This window comes from Parasteatoda tepidariorum, chromosome 2 (assembly GCF_982258835.1).
Source record: "Parasteatoda tepidariorum strain Cologne lab strain chromosome 2, Ptep-v5.0, whole genome shotgun sequence".
Classification (NCBI taxonomy): domain Eukaryota; kingdom Metazoa; phylum Arthropoda; class Arachnida; order Araneae; family Theridiidae; genus Parasteatoda; species Parasteatoda tepidariorum.
In genome coordinates this window covers 115,516,520-115,539,990 of record NC_141756.1, presented here as the reverse complement: position 1 = coordinate 115,539,990, position 23,471 = coordinate 115,516,520, and the positions used below count along the sequence as shown (strand labels likewise).

Genomic DNA, 23,471 nt, shown 5'->3' with positions numbered 1-23,471 from the left:
AATGAAATCAAAGAATAATGAGGGTAATATGAAACATAATGCAAAAACTGCGCAATTTCCAGAATGATAAAAATGAGTTTGTGTTCATTGTTAAGAAATGATCCAATTATTTATACCTGTTACAAACATATTTATAATACATGGAAAGAAAAATAAATAAATAAACATTAAATAAGTTAATGTTTGAACAAGAAAAAGTTTATTTTTGTGCAATGCTTAACTTGTATAATTCTGATAGGATTTAGTTTAAAAAAATACTTAAAACATTAAATACTTTTTATTCATAAGCAGATAAAATAAAAACGGAATTGTTCTTAATAAGAAAAAAAAAAGGATTTTCTTCTGGCCCATACAAAACAAATCCAAAATGAAATTAAAAGTTAAGATTTTTTGCTCATATTACCCTGCATTAAATGTATTCTTAAAACCTTAAAAAATGCAGTAAGGAAAAAAGAAGTAAATTCAATCTAGCCTGCCTTTAAATCATATTTAAAAATATTTTTCATTACAATTGTTTTGATCACGAAAATTGTAGTTTTTGATAATTACAATACTATTATAATTTAACTTTTAAAATATTATAAAAAAAATTTTTTTAAATGTTATAAACAATTTATTTTTTTACAGAATAAATATCACTTCATAGATTAGTGGGTATTTTCCCAACGTCTACTTTTTTTATTATTAATAAAACCTTCAGAAGGTTAAGATAAAATAAAAGAAAAAGTATATTTAACAACCGAAACAAAGAATCAAGCATATATTTAAGACTGGCTTCTCAATTTTTTGGGTGCCAAAAATCAGTTACAAATTACTTCAGATTAGCCTAATTTATTTAAGCTAATATGAAACATGATAATATAAATTCTGTAAAAATATGTTTTTACATAAGTAAAACAAAAACATGAACACCAACATTTTTATTTTGAACAGATTAAACAGTTAAAAATATTAACCCCAAATAACCTAATATTAAAAACTTTATGTGCATATATATTTAATAAATTCCTGATGGATTTTTCGACATTCCATTACAAAATTTACATGGGATCCAAAAATTAATTGGATGAAACAATATATTCTGCACTTTGAAACATAACATCTAGTTAATTTTAGCACTGGTTTCATGAATTTACTATTAAAGTATCATTAATATAATCAGTTCAAATAAAATAATAAATAAAAAGAATTAACATTTATATTCGATACATTTTTTGACACTTTAATATCTAACAACTGAAGGTATGTAAAAAAGTAAGAACTAAGAAATAAATGAACACTACTTGACATTTTTGTAAACACAGGTAGAAGACAGCTTTTATTCAAAAAGTAATATTCTTATAATGACGAGAAGTTCTCGTAAATTATTAAGTGACTCAGCATCTGAGATTAAACCTCCCCAAAAACATTAGAAAAGGAAAATTAATGTTACATTTCGTTATAAGACTCTTCAATATAAAACCACATTTTCAAAAACCCTAATAAAAACAGACACATTCTTTCCCTGCTGTGTTCATCTGGAGACATACAATAATTATAAACAAGAAAATAAACAATAGAAATAATTTTGATACTATAATTGCAAAAAACGGCTCCCACATATTTAATCTACTGTTTTACCTTAACTATATGGAAATGAAATATTTTATGACTGTGGTGTAAATGGCAAATATAAAGTACAACTTTTTATAACTCTATAAATAACTAAGGTTTTCAGAATAAAACATTTAAATTCTCACATTTGTGAGTCCAGCCAGCCAGTGTAGTAAATGGTGACTGGTGCATGTTAAACCTGTCAGGTCACAAAGTTCTCCATAACAAATCAATACCTCTGGGGTACTGAATTAGAGATTCTGTGGTTCAGGTCAAAATTCTGTAAACAAATGAATGGGTTCGCCCTATAAGCGGATGTGGCAGAATTATTGGCTGAAGATGGAAAACAAGAACAATTGCACCAGCTCTGTCTCAATGGCCGACAATAACAAGAATCAACTATATTTGGACAACAGGAGAAATTTAAGAACATTGATTTATAACGGGGGTAATATAAAATGGTATAATAATATCAATTTTAGCAAAACATTAAACAGTATATTGTATTAAATTCATAATATTGAGTTCCATAATAATATCAACTTTAGCAGAAATGTTAATTACACAAATTCAAGTTGTTTGGACTATTAAATTATTTGAAACACTTTAAAAGGTGAATAATATATTGCGGTTCAATTTCGAAGAAAAGCACAGTACTGCTTAAATTTAAATTATAAGTTTAAGCAGTGAGAAGTTATCAACTGAAATAAAATTAGTTCGAAACAATTCAAAAATGAAAACAAATCTTCAGTGTAGTTGACACATTAGAAACATTTATTATTTTCTCTCACAAAATCATTCATCAATTAATATGGATATTAGATTATCTGAATCACGCCCACCTGATATAAGACCATTAAAAGTTATGAAGAAAAATAAATAAAAGGTATAATTTTTAAAAAATAAAATTATTTTAAACAGCCACGGTGGCTCAGGAGATAGAACGCTCGCCTCTTTATGAGGTGGTGCGGGTTCGAATCCCAGGGGTAGCTGATGATTACGAATTACACACCAGGCTCGCACAGCCCACAGTGCGGATGTAAAATATTCTCAACAGAGAGCTTTAACTTGGGTTCCCTTGACTTAACAGTTTATCTTTAAGTAATATACGAGGTGATTGTGTAGCAGTATGACAAAGAATGGTAGTGAACTGTGACAATTTCTGACAAAGAGAAAGAGGGAGTTGAAAATATTAATAAAAAAGTGAAATATCAATAATGAACATTGATTGCATGTAGGAATAAAAAGCAACATACGTGAATATAAATTTTATGATAAACTAAATTTTAATTCATAAGAAATGGATAAGAGAGATATATCAGAAAAAATTAGAGAACAACTATTATTTTACCTGTAAAATAGCTTCAAAATTAAAAGTTAATCCATTTCATAAAGTAAATTCACCGGTAGATGCACCAGTCTTCTACCTTCAGGCGTCCACTAAAATTTAGGATATTCTTTATTACAAGCGCGTAATTAATTATAAAGTAAGTGATGTCACAATATACCTACACACACAATGTACATTTACCTATGCCGTGCAAGGTATCTCTATGTATTTACATATTGTATACTTAGAATAGCCTCCCTCCATTAACAAAATTTTTTTTCTTTATCAACTGTTTGAGATATAAAATCAAAAATTGCAGTTTTTAAATATTTTATAATATTGATTAAAAAAAACTTTAGATAAATTTTAATATATTTTGTATTTGTAACATCAGTCACAAGGGCTTTTCTTTTTATTTGCCATTTTCTAAAGGTCATTTCATTATTTTTTTTTAACATGCTTCCTGTTAGTTTAAAGCTTTCTCTAGATTAAATATCAAAAAACCATCCCATTAATGCATATGGAAGGAGGAGCATTTCAAAATAAAAAATAAGACATAATCCTCAATGTCCTTCCTATGTAATTTATCAATGAAAAAATTTAAAAATTAAGAAAACATATCAAAATGTAACACCAGTCACCATAGAATTGCCCATTTATGTACATACAATAATATGCATAGGTATTAGTGTGTATAATGTATTTACATAACTATGTTTGCACATATATCCTTAAAAGTATCCATTTAATATGCCTAACAATAGCATTCATTTTAATATGCAATATATGCATTGTGTAGAAAAGTAATCAATTACCAACAATCCTAATTAAAATGTAATTAAACCTACATGAAATTAGGATTGCATTACTGAAATTATTGTATTTTATAATTACTTGTATTAAAGATAATTGGTTATAATAAGTTTATAATTACTGAGAGTTATGATTTCTCCTAAACTCAAATTATGATAACATGAAGTGCTGATTACTTGCAATTATAGATTTTGATTACTTGTAATTGTGATTATCTGTAACCACTTTTTTTTATGATTATAAGCAATGATTACTGCCTGTAATGAGAAATTGTGATAATATTTTATTACTTGATTACAAATAGTTGATAAACATTTAATTATAATCTGTTATTAGTTACATTCATTTCTAATCAATTACTATAATCATCATGCAAGTTTCCATGAAAATGACAAAATATTTGCAATTTGCTTCTCTCATTCAAACATTTAGTCAGAAAAATTAGTTAAGACAGATAAATGTATTATCATGATGAGTGTATTAAGACTGATGAATGCATGAAATCATTAGTTCAAAATATGCGCAATAAAAGATGAATAACAACTAAATTTACATATAAATTATCATTCAAAATAAATTTAGTCTGACTAAATTTTCTTTGAGTGATATCAGTGGCGTAGTTTTGGGGGACAAAAACCCCACCAAAGTTATATATACATTACTTGATTAATGAAAAATTGAACGGTAAGTAGGGGGTAAATATGAAAAAGTTTTCATTATTCATTTTTTATAATTTAAACGTTTAGAATATATGTTAGAAGGAGATAACCCTCCTCGAACATACATTAAAACTACGTACACTGAGTGATCTCTGTAATAAATGCAGAAGAAAGTTATACGAAAATCACAAAAAGAAACTTTTTAAAAGAATCAAATAAAGAAATGTTTTAAAAGATTTAAATAAAGAAACTTTTAAAAAAAATTAACTCAAGAAACTTGTCACAAAAATCAAATAAAGCTAAAAAAAATCAAATAAATCAGAAATATAAACTTTAATTTCACATAGTGAGAAAATGTTTTTAGACAATATGTAATTTAAAAAGTAGAAAACACACAGACTTCTCTGTAACCAGATATTTTGATTTCTGAAATTTCATACTCTAAATTGTGAGAACAGAAATGTAGAGTAGCATTCCTGATAAAATTACATATTTCCTCCTTAAAACTATGCTTACAATATCAAAAGTTTATTGCAAATAACCTACTGCCACACAAAATATAGGACATCTCATTTTGTTAGTTGATGTACGCATAAATTTTGTGGTGACTGCATTTATGGGGTTGTCAGGCATACTCAGTGGTGGTGTCATCTGAGAAGTAGAAATAATTCAGCAACAAAAAATAGAAAAAAAGTTATAAACGATAGTTTGAAGGAATAAATACCTCTGTATAATATGCCGCATCAGGTTGCATTACTCTTCGATCTCTGTAGTCTCTCTGCCATACTCGAGCCTTAAAAAGATATATATAATAAAGTATTCATTTAAAAAAAAAAAAACATTTTTTTTAACAACATTAAAAATTTTTTTTAAAAATTAAAGGTTCCCTTCTATTTTTTTGTTTTTGTTTAAATAACAATGTTATTTATTTTAATAAAGAAATTTTTCCTTTCCAAATATCTTTTAAAAGAAAAATTTATAAACATTGCAAAATGAGAATTTTATTCTATATCAACAGCTCTGTGTATACCTAAATTGCGTGTTTTATAAACATTATTTAGAAGGTCATCATGCTTGGAAGAAAAATTTCACACAAATTAAATAAAGATTTCAAGAGATTAAATGAGATAAATTTGAAAATTGAAGAGTCAATGCAAATTAAGTTTATTTTAAAATGAAATCTTTGACAGAAATCTATCAAAAATTAAGTAAATTTCCCTGAAATATTTAATAAAGATATAAGTTGTAAAAAAAGCTCAGTTACAGGGTTGTAATAAAAAAGAATTTTTTTAGAAACACAAAGTTAACAACTCTGGATAACTAACTAGCAGACAGACATATGTGTCTTTTTTAATTTTCAGGATCTAATTCAAGATTCTTTATATCTTTTCCTGATTTATTGCTCATGGCAAATCTTATGTGTGTGATCTGGTAATAATAAGTATTAAGAAAAAGAAAATCCTAGCAAATAAATTCTGCAAAATTTAGAAAATATTTTATCTAAAAAAAAGGAAAAGAAAACTGTAGGTCAGATTGTGCAAAACCAACAACCATTGGAATACAGAAGTAACAAGAAAATGTAACAGAACTCTAATAATCTATATATTAGGCAATATTAAATTATAACAGACTTCTAATTTAATACAACTTATACTGACATAAATTTGAGATTAAATATCTTAAAAATTAAAAATTTTCTTCAAAAAAATATTTTTACTTTAAGAACCAGTGCATATATGCCAGTAAATATAAGCCATCATTATCTTATTCCAATTTTAAGGTTATATATATACTATATAAATATTGGATCACTGAGTCACATAATTAGGTGCCTGTCTATATTTCCCATCAATTAGTTCATAATAACTTTTATCAAAAATATTTTTTATCTCATCCATAACTTTAAATACTTCATTCTGAGTTTCTGTTCTTTCTGGCAGGCACTCTTAATGGTGGCTGATGTGGACTGCACTGAACTGTAATTCGATTGCACCACCCATAAATGACTAGAGAAGGTAATCAATTGCAGCCATTCGTGGACATCATGTACCTAGGCAACAATGAAGAGAAAAAATAACATTAGTTTAAAAAATCCTTAATTGAATATTAAGAGATTTATAGCAACAGATTTGCAAATGGTAAAAATGTAAATTTTAAATAACAAAAAAAAAATTGTGTAAATAAACTTATTAATAATTATAACACACAATTACTCAATGATTTTATATAGAACTTAATTTCATTACTAGAATATCAATTGTTTTTAACCAAATTTTTGAAGGAGTTTGTCCATTTGCTTTTTGGATAAATAAACAATGCTAAAAATCCCTTTAATTCCATTTATTTGATTGAAAATGATATTTAATTAATGTTTTTAGACACATTAGAATTCCATGGAATTAGTTTATTTATATTAAATTTAAAATCATTCCCTTTATCGTAAATAGTATGATTGTTTTTCATCGAATATACCTTCCCAAAAAAAATCAAAAAATACTAAAAAACAATTTTATGTCAAAAACATTCTTATGTATAATGTAAGCACGGATATAATTGTATTAATTAACAGGGCTTGCCAAAGAATTACCGGGAAATTTTTGCAAAACTGGGTGGGTTTTTTTTTTTTTTAAATTTCTAGATTGTTAAAAAATGTTATTCAGATTGTAAAAGATAACATATGAAACTAATCTGCATTCCATTTTTAATGATTTCATTGAAATTGAATTGTAAAATTAAGTGCAGAAATTAACAATTTTTTTTATTTATATTAAAAAAAAATGAGTAAATAAAGAAATTAGTCTAAAACATTGAAAAAATTAATTCAACAAGTTTTTATATTTCACTACTACAAGACGCATAGCCAAATTTTTCAACAAAACAATATCACCTTTTAAGTACTTTTAAAGAGCTCAAAAAATATTTTTAAGCATGATATACATTGACAAAATGCAAAATAATTTTCAAAGACTTCACATGATCGTGACAAAATAATTAGTTTCTGACAAAGAACTCTTTTTTTGATTATATTAGTCATTATAAAATAATCAAGAGATTTATTGGTTCTATAACAGAGGGTGGAAAATGAAGCCTTGTAATATATCATAAAGTAAGATTAATTCCTCAGAGTAAATATTCCTTAACGAAATTGTATAATTTCGAAAATTAAATATATTAAATCAAAAATAATTCTATAAACATATTTAATATTAAAAGTGCAAAAATAAGTTAGCTAGAAGTGACAAAAAAATTAGATGTATTGTATCAATTCGAACAAATTAAATGTTTTACATTGTCAAGATAATTATTAATTAGAATTTCCTAAAAATCAAAATTGCAATTATGCATATTTTTATAATTATGATAAGAACTTAAAAGAACATTTTTCAGTTTAGGAAGAGGAATGCTATAATAACAACATTATATACTAAATAAAAAAATAAAAAAAAAGAACCGAAGTCAAGCATCACTGGCTACGGTCAGTGTGCGGGTGGGTGGCCACTTGGATCAGTCTGCATAGGGACCGAGGGTGTGCAGTATTGGTCCTCGCTAAACTGTGCTACCGTAAAGTGCTCGACTTCGCGCGCAGGTCGTCGGGCTACCGAAGCGGGGGTGCCATCCCCGCCGCAGAGGATCAAAATTGTGATGGCATGTCTTCGGATCATCCTCCGGGATGTTTCGTTCTGCACAATGGGCCAATAGCCCATTGTGCAGCTCTAGTGCGACGTAAATTAACAACAACAACTAAATAAAAACTATATTTTTATACATTAAATAGAGTTACTACTGTAACTGCCAATACAATTTCTTACAGTTCAACTCGAATGTATTATATTATTTAAAAAAATTTGCACTTGCTTATTAGAAATCTTTTCAAATCAAGCGTGAGCTCATAACGATAGGAGCAGTTTTCCTGCGGAATCTGCCTCGAGAAGCTGGTCTAAATACTGCTTTCTAGGGGACTAAAACCATTAAAAAAACTTTGTAGTAGCTTATAAAAAAGAAGGAAATGTAAAATTAGCTTTTCGTACACAAGTATTTGTTTACTCCCATACAAAGCACTTTTTCTCATGTCTTTATCTAACTCTCTATAATATTTGAATTTCAAAAGAATGAAATAGCCTTCGCATACAAGTAAGCTACAAGCTTAAAAAATTTCTTCCCCACAAGTGTTCTAAATGAAAGCAAACTTCAGCTCAATGTACGGGAGCTTAATTATATGTATTTATATATATATATGTAATTATATATATATATGCTTAATTATTTATTTTATTGTATGCCTTACAACTATTTACGAAAATACAATTAAAATATTACATGGATTTACGTTACAATTGTCGTAAATTGATTTGAAATGATTAAATGCATGATTCAAAATTTTAAGTATAAATGCTTGTAGAAAGGAAAACTTTTTACTTTTCAAAAGGAAGGTTTTTCTGCAAGAATTCTGTAACGTTCTTCTACCTGTTCGACACATCGCTGCAATTTTGCCACTGGGAAAATGTTTATTGGTCGTTTTTAGGGGTTACCTCTATTGACTTCAAAATGTTAAAATATACATGATTTTCGCCCAGCGTTTTTAATTTTAGCTATTTTCATTTTCTTGGTGCGGAAAAGCCACTGGTTTTGGTATCGTGAAATCAGAATCAATGAATTAGTGTTTATAAGAATAATCCCTACTGATATAATTATGAGTAAAAATAAATTTACCAATTATGATCATGAAACTGTTTAAATGAAGGAAAAATTATGTTTTTGTTTAAGTTTGGCTTTATTTTTATCAGATACAAATTAGTTAGCTTTAAAAGATGGGAAGATGTTAGTTTGTTTGAGGTGCTTAGTTTTTTCGAAAAAGACATGGCTATGTATTATCTTCATAATTTGTTATAAAATTATTTTAAGTGTCAAGCATTACTTTACTGTAAGTTTAAGTAATATTTGACACTTTTAGTCTATAAATACAAATACTCCACTTTACTATTAGAGTTAATTTTAACAGTCGCAAATATAAAGTGTGGAACCTATGCCAATATCTTCAATAAGTTGAAAAAGGTTTTTATTATGTTCTTCGGAAAATCAGTAATGTTACTTTTCTAGTTGTAACTTTTATATTCAATTTAAGTATAGGAGAAATACAAAATAATCTCAATCTGAACTGTAACTTAAAAAGAAAATTGTAAGACTTATTCTGTTTTTTTATAACACTTTATGTAATTTATGAATGAAATACCAAGAAGAAAGTTCACCTAATTTCATCATATGTTGTTTTTTTTAATATTTTAGTAACAATGAATTATCTTAATTGAAAAGTATATTTTTTCTTAACTATTCACATCATTCATTACCAAGAGTGATATCTTCATAATGATAAAATTTTTATCTCATGGTTTTAAATTTTTGAGATTAACTGAAAAGAAATAAATTACTATTATATTTTTACTTTTCATTGGTTTTATCCCTTTGTAGCTTGGTGAAAATTTTTTTTGTTTCAAGGGCATCACCAAGGATCTTTTCTAGTAAATGCTTCTATGGTTTTACATATATTAGTGCCAAAAACATTTCTTTAGATATATTTATTATTTTTTTAAAACTTTTTTCTATATTTAAGAAAATAGCAAGCTATCTTCTAGGAAAAAATAGTTTAGTTTATGATAGTATTAAATATTTTTACGATTTGATTTTTTGTAAATATTGATATATTTATCTTATTATCAAAAGATTTTGCAAAGCTTGTATTTAATTTTATTTTAAATTATTTGGTGATTCATATTGTAAATTTTTTCTAGTACATTAATGGTGGAAGCTTGGAACAGCTTTTTCAGAACAAGCATATTGAATTCTCATGGGAGACAAGAATTAAACTGCCATTAGATATAGCTCATGGCATATGTTACTTGCATTCACGTGGTGTTTTTCACAGAGATCTTACTTCAAAGGTATGAAACATCTGTTATGATTTGACCTCATCTTTCTTTTCATTCTGTGTTTATTGTTGTGTTGCTGGCATCAGATTTGTTTGATTAGTATTTTTATTTTATTTACTTGTATTTTAGAGTGTGCACTGGTAAGAAATTACCAGCTATTAAAACTATTTTTACATCAATTTACCTAAAATAGTTTTTTAGTTTAAATTTGTGCCATGCTTAACATCGTGCCCCAGCACGATGTTTTTCTTCCCCCCCCCTTTTTTTTTTCTTAAGGTTTTTTTAAAAAATTAATTAGACCAAAAGTGCTTAAACAATATTTTTTTAGTAGATTTGAATTTTTAATACTTGTAAATCTTAATTGAACTAGTATGACATTTAACTCTTTGACAAACAATTTTTATTAAACATATTTTTTATTATTTAATATTAATTTAGGTCAAAATGAGTGAAAAATATTATATTTAGCACTTTAATAATTTATGGTTATGATATACAGCTATGTCTTTTCATGTGCTAAAGATTAAATCTTCCAAACACTGCTCACTTCCAAACAATAATTTTTCAAATTTGCACTTAATTGCAGTTATATCTATTTAAAAGGAAGTTATTTATCATTGAAATTTCTTTAATCTACAAAATCAATAATTGATCAATTTTAATATGATTAAAAAGAAATAACTACTTTCTTTGGATTTTATATTTTAGTGTAAATATAATTGTGATAATCTTCTAAGAATTTGTTTTCGTAACTATTACTGATTTTAATAATTGAAAAATACCAAAATATATGTGTTTGTAATTAGAGGGTTTGTAATTAGAATATATATATGAAAGGGACACTGGCGTCCCACTTGCATTAAAGTGTCTAAGATGAATTGAGCTTAAACTGTTCCCAGCACAAGTTCAGTTTAGTTAAAAGGTTTTAGGCTAAGGCAAAATTTTTCTTTCACTAAAGTTCTCTTTTTCTGAAAGTTAAAGAATTAAACCAAATTATACATATATTATAAAGAATTATACATTATATATATATATATTATAAAGAATTATACATTATTTCTTTCGTTGCAAATTATGGCTTTAATTTGACATATCGTTATGCATGCAACTTTAACTCAAATTTTTTTACTTTAAACATTTGAAATCTTTTATCTTCATAAGTTACTATAATGTTCTAATTTGCTGCGCATTTGCAATATATGAGACATAAAAATGTGTTATTATTTTAATTTTAATATACATTTCATTTATAAAGAAAATTTGAAAGTTTTAACTTTTATTATTATTGTATATGATTTGTAAGTAGTGATGCTTTGTTCTACAGAATGTCCTCATCAAAATGAATGAAGATGAGATGACCGCAGTTGTTGGGGATTTTGGCTTAGCAGAGAAAATACCAGATTCAAGTTAAACAGTAACTGCCCACGAGCCTGTATTTATTTGAATGTTTATAGAACATTATTTTAATATATTTTCTGTATTAATCTGTTAACTGGGTGAGAAACAAAATAGCCAAACTTCATTAAGACTTCAGCAATAGATTATTCTTTTGAAAAAATTGAATTCTTGTCTCCACCTTTTATTTGGTTAGTCCATCTTAATTTAGACAGCTTCCTTAAACTTTCAAAAGACTTAACTGCTTAAAGTTTATTTTTAATAAGTTTAAGATAAATCAGATTAGTTGTAACTGTCCTTCTTAATGCTGAAAAACTTGTAACCATTTTGATGAAGGTACCCAGCTAATGGATAAATATCTCTATCAATTCAAAACTCCCGTTTGAATTTCTGGTTTCTTATATATGATGTTAGCACTTTTTAATTGGTAGATAGCACTGATGAAAGTACCAACAGATGGCGATAATTTTTTTTTTCATTAAAGCGTATTTTAACTGTATCACATTTATCCGTAATTTAATTACAGTCCCAGTTTATTCTTAATATATGCTATGTTAGAATAATTTGTTTATATGACTGAAAAGCATAAAATATTGGTTATATGTTTTTTTTTCTCTGTACTTTGACTTTTTCTTCTTTTTTTTCTATGTAATCTCTAAATATTTGCCTTGGATTTCAGAAACTCTTAAGGCTTCCTAAACTCCAAAATACAATTTTTCCCCCTTCAATTTTTTTTCTTCTTACTTGTCTATGTGTGTGGAAAGAATTGTATATATTTGTGTACTCAAATTATTAAGTAATGGTATGATTATTTTAAACTTATTTCTGTATTTTTTCTACATCGATAACATTAAATGTTAACTTAACAATGGCAATTGCATTGTCAAAATTAGTGTTCTTATGAAATATTAAATTTAAGTTATTTGATTTTCCGAAGTAAATATATCAATTTACTTCGGTCCCTTGAAAAAAAATGCTTTATTGTAATATTAAAATTTAAAAATATGAAGGAAGGATAGTCATTTTAGAAGGCCTATTTTATCCTGTAGTGTGCTTTGTGATCATGAATGCTATATTTATCCTAGTGGTAGTAAACTAAAGCAGAAATTTTAAAACACATAAAATTTTTGTTAAATGTTAATTCAAACTTATGAGCTTTTGTGTATCAGACTTTTCATACATTAATTTAAATCATTTGCATGTAGTGGTGAACAATTTTATTTTAAATTTAGTTAATTAAAATATTAATACTTTGCATTTGCTACCATTAAAAATATTTTCTGTAATTATGAAAATTCTGTAGTTGTTAAAGGGTTTGTGACACAAACTTCTATATTGTGCAATAACTGTTGCAGCATAACCGTAAAGTGTCTATAAAGGAAAAAAGATCTGATTTTTCTCTTTTATTAAAATTTGGAAGTAGAAAATTTGTAGAATTTATTTAATTGCATTCAAAATTAGCATGCCTTAAAAATATATAGCATTTTTAAAAGCACTTGAATAATTCAATATAAGCTTAATATGTATATATTTTTTTAATAAAAGTGTAAATATCTTTATAACTAAGTCTAAATTATACATGCTAGTATTTAAACTTCTTTTGTCCTTATTTTGAGACTTTTTCTGTTGAATTATAAATTTAAATGTTTTTTATAACTAAGCTTAATTGTTTTTTTTTTAAAATATTATGATATTATTTGTTCATTTAGATATTAAGAGGTTATTAAGGTATTAAGACATTATTTGTTTATTTTAGGGATCGTAGTCAATTTATGAACAATACAAGATGTCTTGCCATGAAAAACAACAAAATCTTATTGCAGGTAACATTTAAATTGTTTTCTAATTGCACATTTTATGTGTATATGTTTTTATTTATTGGTTGTTTTATCATAGTAGTTGTTTATGAATGTATTTATTTCTTAATGCCTCATACTATAAACATGTGAAAGTTATATTAAAAATTTATTGAGCAGCTAACTTTTGAATTTGCAATGAGTGATAACAAAACTCAATCTCAGAAACAAACTTTTCAAATTAAGTTTTATGTTAGAATTAAATCTCTAATGATTTTTTTTATAGAGGCTTTTCAATTATTGTGCTATGAGAGTTGAATTATAGTCTATCATAAACAAATGCTTCATAGTGGCTATATTCTGTTTTGTAACATTTTTGTCTAATGTACAAATACCACAAAACATAATTGTTTATATTTAATTTCATTAATAATACTTGAGAGCAATTTTCTAATTTTCCATTGCATGAAATCTTTGAATGATTCTTCGATACTTTTGTTTTGCTGTATTTCAAGCAATGCGAATACTCTCCATCTTTTTATGGTGGTTTATATAATCAAGAAAGAAAAAGAGTTTTTTCTTAAATCTGAAACTTAGTTATTTTATAATGATCATGTAAAGTCTCTGAAAGCTATTTTGCATTTTGTTAATGTATATAGTGTTTAAAAATATTCTTTTAGTGCTTAAAAAGTACTTGAAAGGTGCTTATTTTTTGTTGAAAGATTTGACTATGCACCCTGTTATGTATTTCATGCAACAAAAAAAAAATTCTTATTTCATGTTGCATAAAATGTTTGAACTCTTTCATACTTTTATATTGCTATATCAGGGTGGCTACCCACCAGGAAAACCTGGAATTATCAGGGAATTTTTTTGTACTGGAGAAAATCAGGGAAATTTGAATAAAAATGCTCTCAAGTATTTTTTCTTAATTTAAATTATTTTACCATCCGTTTAACCCCCTTTTTTTAGATGAACTTTTATTGCCAAACAGTTGAAATATCATCAACTTAGCAATACCTTACTTGCATCAAAATTTGCTTCATTATAACCCTGTTAAACTAGAATACCACATTAAACTCCCATGGTAGCTAAATGAGTGAATAAACCTTTGACCTCTTTGGAGAATATGGGACTGTATAGTTCAGAATGGGCAAAGATTGTGGGGGAAGAGGTTAGGATATTTGCTTCTGATAATAAAAGTGGATTTTTTCCCTTTTAGTCTGTGGGCTGAATCCATTTATTGTTCTAGTTTATTTCGATGGTTTTGCAATAGTTTTTTTTTTTTTTTTTTGACAAAATGTTTTATTTTTAACGTAATAAAATTCTCCAAAAATTACTTGGTTATACAACAAAGGTTGATTATAATAACAAAAGATTTTATATAGCACTAGCTTTTGTGCACTCAGCCAATGAAATCAGTGGATTATTTTTCTTCAAAGCCGATCAATCACACATTTTCTTGCAATCACTAACAGCAATGTTTGACAATAAATCATTTCAATTGTTGCATTTCTTCTAATTTTCTCAATTTCATCTTAGCCTCCTATTTCATATTTTAATTATGGAAAGGTTCTTTTAAGTACCAACTACAGTAGAGAACCATTTATCCGGTATCCAGAAAACCGGGGAATGAAAAAATTGGGAAGAATTATTCTTGGTTTTCCCGCTATTTTGAAGTAATATGGTAAATATTCTATTTTTGATTCAAAATACGAAATGTGTAGTAATTAAAATGTTGAAAGTTTGTAAGTGCTGTTTGCAATCTTGAGATATTTTTGAAACTGTTTCTCCTTTTACCATAAAAAGCTGACAAAGACTGAAAAATGTATAAGAAATATGTTAAATAAGGTATTAAAATAAAATCTCAAAAGTTTTTATTCATGTGCAGGCACCACACTAAACACTTCAAATTACTAGCCAATAAATTATCCAAACATTTATTAAAGGTTCAAATATAAAAAGTGTTAATCAAAGGAAAGAGTTCTGTTGCATGATAGCGCGTGATCCAGCGACAAACATGTGATCTGAATTTTTTTTCCTTTGCTTTTTTGTTGCTTAAATTATCTGGACTTAATATAATTCTAATTGTTATGTGTCATATCCATAAGAAATTACTGTAATCGAATGAAATAAACAAGATTTATTCAAAAAAAATCATATTGATGTAATTTTCATGATCAATGGGAATATATATTTTTCTTAACTATAGAAATTTTTTTCACCAAAACGCTATTTCTTTCCCTGAATTTACAATTTTATCGCATTCGGCGAATATTCTGCATGGGCTCTACGTGTGTCTTTCTTGGAAAGAAGGAAAACAAAACTTTGTTTTTTTGTTCTGCACTGTACAGGGACACGTTTCTAGTTGTAAAAACAATTGACTAATATAAACTAAAAAACTATGTGGTTAGATTGGAATTCTTTAAATATTTTTATTTCAACTAAGAAGACAAAATGAATAAGATTTAAAGAATTTTATCGAGTTTTCTTATAGAGTGCGCAAGAAGAAATTTGACAATTCTGCATTTACTACATTCATTTTTGTATTCTGACTATTTCTTAGAATAATGCTAATTCCTAACAAACTACATTATTTATACATTGATTTGACTTTAGATATTGGTTTAAATAAAATAGGATCAATGAATTTTATAAAGAGCTCTGTTTAGATAATATAAAGTACAAAATAGCTTTATATTGAAATATAAATATAGTGTCTCTTAAAAAAGTTCATACACTAATGACTTTCAATGAAATAGGACTTTGTATATTAATTAAAATGAATCTTTCAGAATGGATATATCAATAAAAAATATACTCTATTCTTGGCAAAACTGCATAGAATATTTTAAAAACAAAGCAAAAGTTTATTTTTAAGAAAGTCGTCGTACACTTTAAAAAAAACTCTGCCTATTGGTAAATATTCTCATTTTTAATATAACTGGAATATTTACCTGTGGCAATTTTAATATAAAACAAAGTTTCCAATAAGCAAATTTTTGGCTGATAATTATAAATTGTATCTTAAAATATTTAAATAAACAGGTTTATTCATTATGCCATCAATAAATGATTAATTACCTTATCCTTATGATATGCACCAACATACAAAGACACCATGCTTAACTGTTTTGGATAAAGTTCCTAATTTTTTCTGATTCATAATGCACATGAAAACCCAATGTATTAAGTTTGTTTCCATTAAATATTATTACTTATTTATCATTGATTTTGCAAAGCCATCGAAAATTAAATATAAGCAAAAAAATTTTAATTAAATTTTGCAGAAATGTTTTTGCACAAATTTTATAATTTTAATCTCAGATCACGCTGATATGAAGTACATCTTTTAGGCATTTTACCTCATGTTGCACAATGGAATGGGACAAAATAGAGTAATTTAGCAATATTCATTACTGATTTACCTCTTATGATGACAAATAATCATCTTTCAAAGGTTGTCTGTTGTATAATTATGACTATGAGCCACTTATAAATGATAGAAGAAAATATTATGGAGTTACCCAGCAAAAATTAAGATATAATTTTGCTAACATAAGTTTGATACTAAATTGCAAATAAATAAATAAATAAAAATTAAATGAAAATAATTAAATAAAAGAAATTAAAGTAATACACAATAATTTTAATTCTGAAATCCAAAAGCATTTAAGTGTACGCTGATTGTAAAGTAAAATTTTTGTTATTTTTTTATTGATTTCTTAAAAATAAACTTTTGCTTTGTTTTTAAAATATTCCATGAAGTTTTGCTAAGAATAGATTATACATCTTATTATTAAATACCCATTCTGAAATATTAATTTTAATTAATTGAAATAGCCCTATTTCAATAAAAGTCATAAGTGTGCGAACACTTTTGAAAGCCACTGTAAAAATAAAAAAAATTGAGGTATAATCACTTGGAATCCTTTTCTTTTGCTTAATGAAAGTATATTAAACAATACTTATTAAATTTTTTTGTCACTCTTTATTTCACATTTGGTACACTTTGTGAAAAAACTACTTAATGTATCATATTAAAACATTTTTTATTCACTAAAAACAATGTATTCTACTAGTTAAAGATATTTCCTCCACATCTGTCTTAATTTTTTAGAAATTTATCCAAACATAAAAAAATAAAAAACAATATCTTACTAAGTTACAAATTATAAGAAACAATATCTTACTTAAATAAAATAGTAACCGGACATGATTGTCTTGCAGATCACCTTCAGCATATTCGGATCTTCTCAAGCCCTTACTGCCCCCTCTGTAACTCTAATATCCCTATCCACACCACATCCGCCACTGTGCAGTCGTTAGGGGCGACTCCGAGACTGGGCTTTATTGGAAGGCCAGAGAACTTATGAGGCATTAACTTCGGTCAATTTATTGTTGTGTCATCTTTACTTTTGTTCCTGTTCATTTATTTTTATTTTTGTCTTGCCATTGGAAATATTAAAAAAAAATGAATAAAAAGAAAAATATTTAATAATATGGAGACTTTTCTTGTACCTATCCTACACTTTATGAGAAAAAAACTTGACGACCTGGAAATTTTAATATGTTTACATGGAAAAACCTGAAAAAAATTAGGGAAATTTGAAACTGGATTTAAGTGACCACCCTGCTCAGTGTTGGTTGATGTAAATATAATTGTATTTAATGTAAATTTTTGTCATGTAGAGGTTTGTTTGATTTTAATTTAATCCTTTTTATGGTATTTTCCTGATTTTAAACTGGGTCTTATTGTTATTATTATTGTTTATTTAACCTTATTTTTCATCCTCTCTAATTATAATTTTCTATTTACAATACCAGTTTGCTTTTTGCATTTATATAACTATTCTGCTTTAGATATTTTAATAATATTTGTGTCATTTCCCTGAAAATGCTCATACGTCATGAACTTTGCAGAAAATTTCCTAAATTGTAAAGGCATTTTTTTACAATAAAAAAGTTTTGAATGATAAAAATATTTTATTTGAGATTTATTGCAGTTTTATATTATTATTAGTTTTAAATCTAAAAGATTTTAATAAAATTTACTGGGGTTTATTAGTTTTTTATTTACTTTTTCAAGTATTTTTCTGAAAAATCTACTCTGAGCTCTTAAACTTTTCAACTTATTGTAAAAATTTTGGGAATGTATTATTTAATATTTGGCCTTGGTTTTACAGACTACCTGTAGTGTTGCTACAGCTTACTTGTTATGCAACCTGTTCTCTCTTTTTTATAATATCTGATTTCTTCTTTTTATAGTCTCTAATTTTAGATTGATTTTTTTTCTATTTCATGTTTTTGAATGTTTGCATTTTTTTAAGTCCAGGGGGGAATTTATAGTTTTAAGTGAAAAAATTGAAAGTTGTATAGATTGCAAATGGTATTCATTGGTAAAAGACTATTATCAAGAAAAATAAACAAATGACTTTGAACTGACAGAGAGTAAATATAAACTATTAAAATATTTTTTTTTTAAATTCATTTAATTGAAAAGTAGGCTTACAAAGCTAATTGTGTATTAATTTTTTGTCATTTTTTACAAAAGCGTGTTTTTTATAAATCTTATTTTTATATACTGATTGTATATTAAGATTATAAATTGTATTCATTTCATGTTAATTGTGCTTCTAACATAGGGAACATATTGTAAATGGAGAATAATTTTTTATAAATTTTTAGATGGTAATACAAATTTTTTGGGAAAGTGGGCTGCAACATAAAAAGCTTTAATCTTTTTATGTTATTTTATTATCTAAATCTTCTTCTTAATTTATTATTCAAAACTAAACGTTTTCTCACACTTAATTATTCACTCATAATTTTATTCACACATTTAAATTTTATTCTTTTCATGTTCATTGTGCTTCTAACATAGGGAAAATATTGTAAATATAGAATAATTTTTTAAAAAATTTGCCTTGTTTGAAATACTTATTGATTTTAATTTTATAGCTTGTGGTCTTTGAAAGTGAAAAATAAATTTCTATGTGGCTCTTTGATTATTTTTCTGGCATTTGCCCGGAATTTTTATGTTTAATATTTTTGCTTTTCTTAAATTTTTGCTTCAATTATTTATTGATTTTAATTTACAGCTGGTATTATCTACAGATGAAGAAATTGTAGTATGATCTATTGACCGGAAGTTCTCTTTGCCTTTATGATTTCTTTCTAGCATTTGCCTGGAACTTTTATATTTCATATTTTTCTACCTTTTATAAATTCAATGGTTAAGGTATTAGTTGATTGCAATTTGTAGCTTGTGGTCTTGAGATAAAGATGAAATTGCAATATAGTCTTTGGATCTACAGTTTTCCTAGTTTCTTGTATAAAAAAATTCTGGCACCTGCCTGAATTTATAACTTTTTTTTTTCTTCCTTAAATTATATTTCCTTGTGCTAGAATTTGCAAATTGTACTTGTATTTTTCTGACTTTCATTAATGGTGACATTTCCATAATTCAGTTATTCCTTAATCTTAATTTAATTAAAATGATCTTAAAAATTTAAAGAATCAGAATATGATTAACCAGCTGTTTTCCTTGCTGCTGAAAGTTTTCTTTTGAACCTGTAGTTGTTGAGTTGCTATTTTGAAACTAATGTATTTCTGTTTGTAATACAGGATTGTCATAATGCATTTGGATTTGCAGCTATCTTAATTTACTGGTACATGTGTGGTTCACTCTAAGTTTCTATTCTTTGTTTTTATTTGTGCTATAATCCATGAGATATTTTACTAAGAACTTAATCTAGCATTCTTGATCTCTTCTTTCAAATTTAGTCTACAGACTTGGTTTTAATATTTTCTTGGTTTTATTCTTAGTTTTCTTTTCCTTCAATATTTTCTCCAATTTTTGCGTAGAAACATTTCTTCACTTAGTACTTTTACTATACTATACCTAAAAGTACTGAGTAGTGCTTTTTTTGTTATTTCATTTTATTTATTATTGGTTGCTCACACAGCTATTACCTTTTAAGTTTATAAAAATATATACCTTTTAAGCTCATAAATATATATATACTAATATGTATGTATATATTTTTCCATCTTTCAGCTTTCTCTTGGGTTTAGTTAATGTGCATAATCACATTTTTATTTCAGATTAGTTTAAATGTTTCATGTGGTATCATTCCTTGGGATAAGTGTATGAAGTATCATTTAGCCATATATGTATATGGCTAAATAACTAACTCCGTTGAAGTTGATATTAATAAACTGAGCAACTCCTTGGAGTTGGTGATATTTAGTCCTTAGTAATGAAAAGGAAGCCAGAATATTCTGATATTGCAAACTTTGAAGGGTATACTTTTTTTTCTGTTGATTTGAAGAAGAAAAACAACATTGTGAAAACTTACAAATATTAGATTTCTGACTATAATGTTTTCTTGCTGTAGGATTATTATCATGAACTATTTTCTTTTGGATAAGTTATAATTTTACAGCTTTGCTTTTCTTATTAATCGTTCATTTAAGTAACTATATTTAAATTTCCGTTCACAAATTTTTTTTATAATGCAGTTTATCTTGAAATTCATTTTCATAATATATGAGTTGTTAAACATGAAGTTTTTTTCCAGATTATTTTTAATGTTATAAGCATGAAGGTAGTACTCTTTTCCATCCCTACGTTGGATCGAATAATCATTCCTAAATGATTTATTATATGCTCAATATTCGTTTCCATTAGAAAAGGTAACATCAAAAACTTTGCATAAACCAATTTAGTGCTTAGAAATAAAGTTTCTTATAATATAAGGTTTCTTTATAATATGAATCCAATTATTAAATTATTCTCTCCTTGCAAACTTTCAGTTTTGCAACTGGCCTTGCACCTTTTTTCCTGCTCTTTTAATATTTCTTCTTGCAATTGTATTTCTACATATTTTTTTGGCAAAGATTTTTATTATTAGTTAGTTCTGATGGTTATTTATTTTAAGTTATAAAATATATCTCACAGTTTGCTCTTTGACTTAGTTAAAACACATAATTATGCTTATTTCAAATTACTTTAAATGTTTGGCTCCTAGAGCGTGTTTTCCTTATGATTAGTGTGTGAAGTGTCATCCTTTGAGTCATCAGAAAAGCTAAATAATTGACTCCATTGAAGCTGATGTTAGCAAAACTATGCAGCTCTTTGGAGTCAGTGATATTTGGCAAAGGGGTAAATGAAGCAGAAGCAAGAGAGTTCTTATGATGAAAATTGCTTGGGTATGACTTTTTTTCCCCTGTTAATACGAAATAATAGCAGAAAGTGAAAGTTAAATAAAATTAAAGCAATCTTAAGTGAAATGTGTTCTTGTTCCGATTTAATTCTTCTGGTTTTAAATCGACACTGCTGTGTTTAAAATGGAAAATAAAGTTATTTAATTGATAAACAGAAATGTCCACATTTTGAAGAAATTTTAAATTAAAATTCTGATGGTCAGATAAATTCTTTTCCTCCCTCAACAGTAATCAAAGTTTCAGAAATGCATACCTTAAACAAAAATTCTAACTTTAAACTTTTTTAAAAATAATGCATAAAAAAAGTTTTCAAAAAGATAATTAGCACAAATACTTTGATTATACTATATGATTTTGATTTAAAAAAACTAGATAAATTTTGCTCAACGCTATTCCCTTCTCCAAATGTTGCAGAAACAAACTCTCCCAATCTTAAAAGTATGTTGTTGTTTTTTTTTCTATTTAAAACAATTTTTTATTACTGTTAATAAAAACATTTTATACAATTTTTTAATGATACTTTAGTATTAAAAATATTTTTTCGTTATTTTAATTGTTTAAAGTATAAGTTGAGGTTAATGAGGAATATCTTGCAAAATGCAGCTGAGTTGCACATGAGAATGCAAGAATCTATCCAAACCCATCCAGCTCAGCATATGCTCGCATCAGAACCCCCCAAGTATTTCATCAAACATTTAAAATTATTAGCGCTGTCATATGCTATGGGCCGACGGTAAGTCGAAATGTATTATGTTCGAATGAACAATGAATAGAACATAATGAAATCCACGCTTTTGCATAATACGTGACGAAAATTTACTTGTTAAAGAAAAGAAAAATCTAATTTTCAAAAAGGGAAAATTAAGCATTTTTTAAAAACAACCAGTAAAATAAGCGCATTTAAAGGGCTTTTAAAACACGAAAAAAGCACCATTAAGCAGTTTTTAAACTATGATAGAAAGTGTAGATGCCAGGTTGTCCTGCAACTCCATCTTACACCACCCTATGAGTTTTACCATCATAAAGTTACACCACCTTTATGATGGTGCAAACCCGCATTTCCGTTACAAGGAGAGGAAGACCACGAGAGACTCTAACCCATGATGCGTCTACCACTGAGGATATTTCACGTTTATTGAGGAGGACTGTTGACGGGAACAGCAGTCAAACAAGATTAATAGTCTTTATGCAATAGTAACACCCAGTGGCGCAATTAACGCCGCAACCTCCTATGCGCTGGGGAGCGCATGATTTAGAAATTATACACTACAGGTGCACGACCCGTGGTAGCTCTTGAACCAAAAAAAAAAAAAAGAAGACAATTATAAACTATTATGTTTTTTTTTTCTTGTTTTGCAAAAAAAAAAAAAATTAATCAGAGCATCTAAACAGATGTCTTTTCCTGTTAAGGTACCCGAGCAGGAAGAAATACAAAATTAAAATATTACTTAGTGGAATTTTCATGAAAATGGTTGTAAGGCAATAGACATTCTTTTTCATTAAGTTGTCATTTCTGAACTTTTATCCTCAAAGAAAAGGAAAAAAACAGTTGGTGGCATTTCTTTTTAAAACGTTTTCATTCAAAAGTGTTAAAATGAAGAAACTCTGAAAGCAGCTTCAAAGCCGCTATAGATTTTATTTTCAGATTTATTGTTGGAATATTATATTATTATAGTTTGGGGATTCAGATTTATTGTTATATTTTTAAAAAAGTATGAAAATTGAATTACAT

At 26.6% G+C, this 23,471-nt stretch overlaps 1 protein-coding gene and 1 long non-coding RNA gene across 9 annotated transcripts in view; one reads left to right on the top strand and one right to left on the bottom strand.

Annotated features, from left to right (window-relative positions):
- The window catches only part of LOC147816079 (uncharacterized), a 297,913-nt gene that overhangs the window by 12,822 nt on the left and 261,620 nt on the right, over positions 1–23,471 (bottom strand). Inside the window, exons 1-6 of one of the 8 annotated variants that reach the window (XM_087158113.1) lie at positions 8,251–8,451; positions 6,228–6,445; positions 5,120–5,188; positions 4,942–5,046; positions 2,945–3,033; positions 1,740–1,992 (exon numbers count right to left, since the gene is read on the bottom strand). The gene's annotated coding sequence lies outside the window, so the exon portion shown is untranslated. Of the gene's footprint in view, positions 1–1,739; positions 1,993–2,944; positions 3,034–4,941; positions 5,047–5,119; positions 5,189–6,112; positions 6,172–6,227; positions 6,446–8,250; positions 8,452–23,471 lie in introns of those variants that run through there. The other 7 variants (XM_087158109.1, XM_087158114.1, XM_087158108.1 and 4 more) reach the window with 7 other exon arrangements.
- Positions 8,532–18,447, top strand: LOC147816083 (uncharacterized). Its single transcript, XR_015431667.1, has 6 exons — positions 8,532–8,593; positions 10,182–10,331; positions 11,644–11,726; positions 13,471–13,537; positions 15,053–15,197; positions 17,741–18,447. It is a non-coding gene; the product is annotated as an uncharacterized LOC147816083 (long non-coding RNA).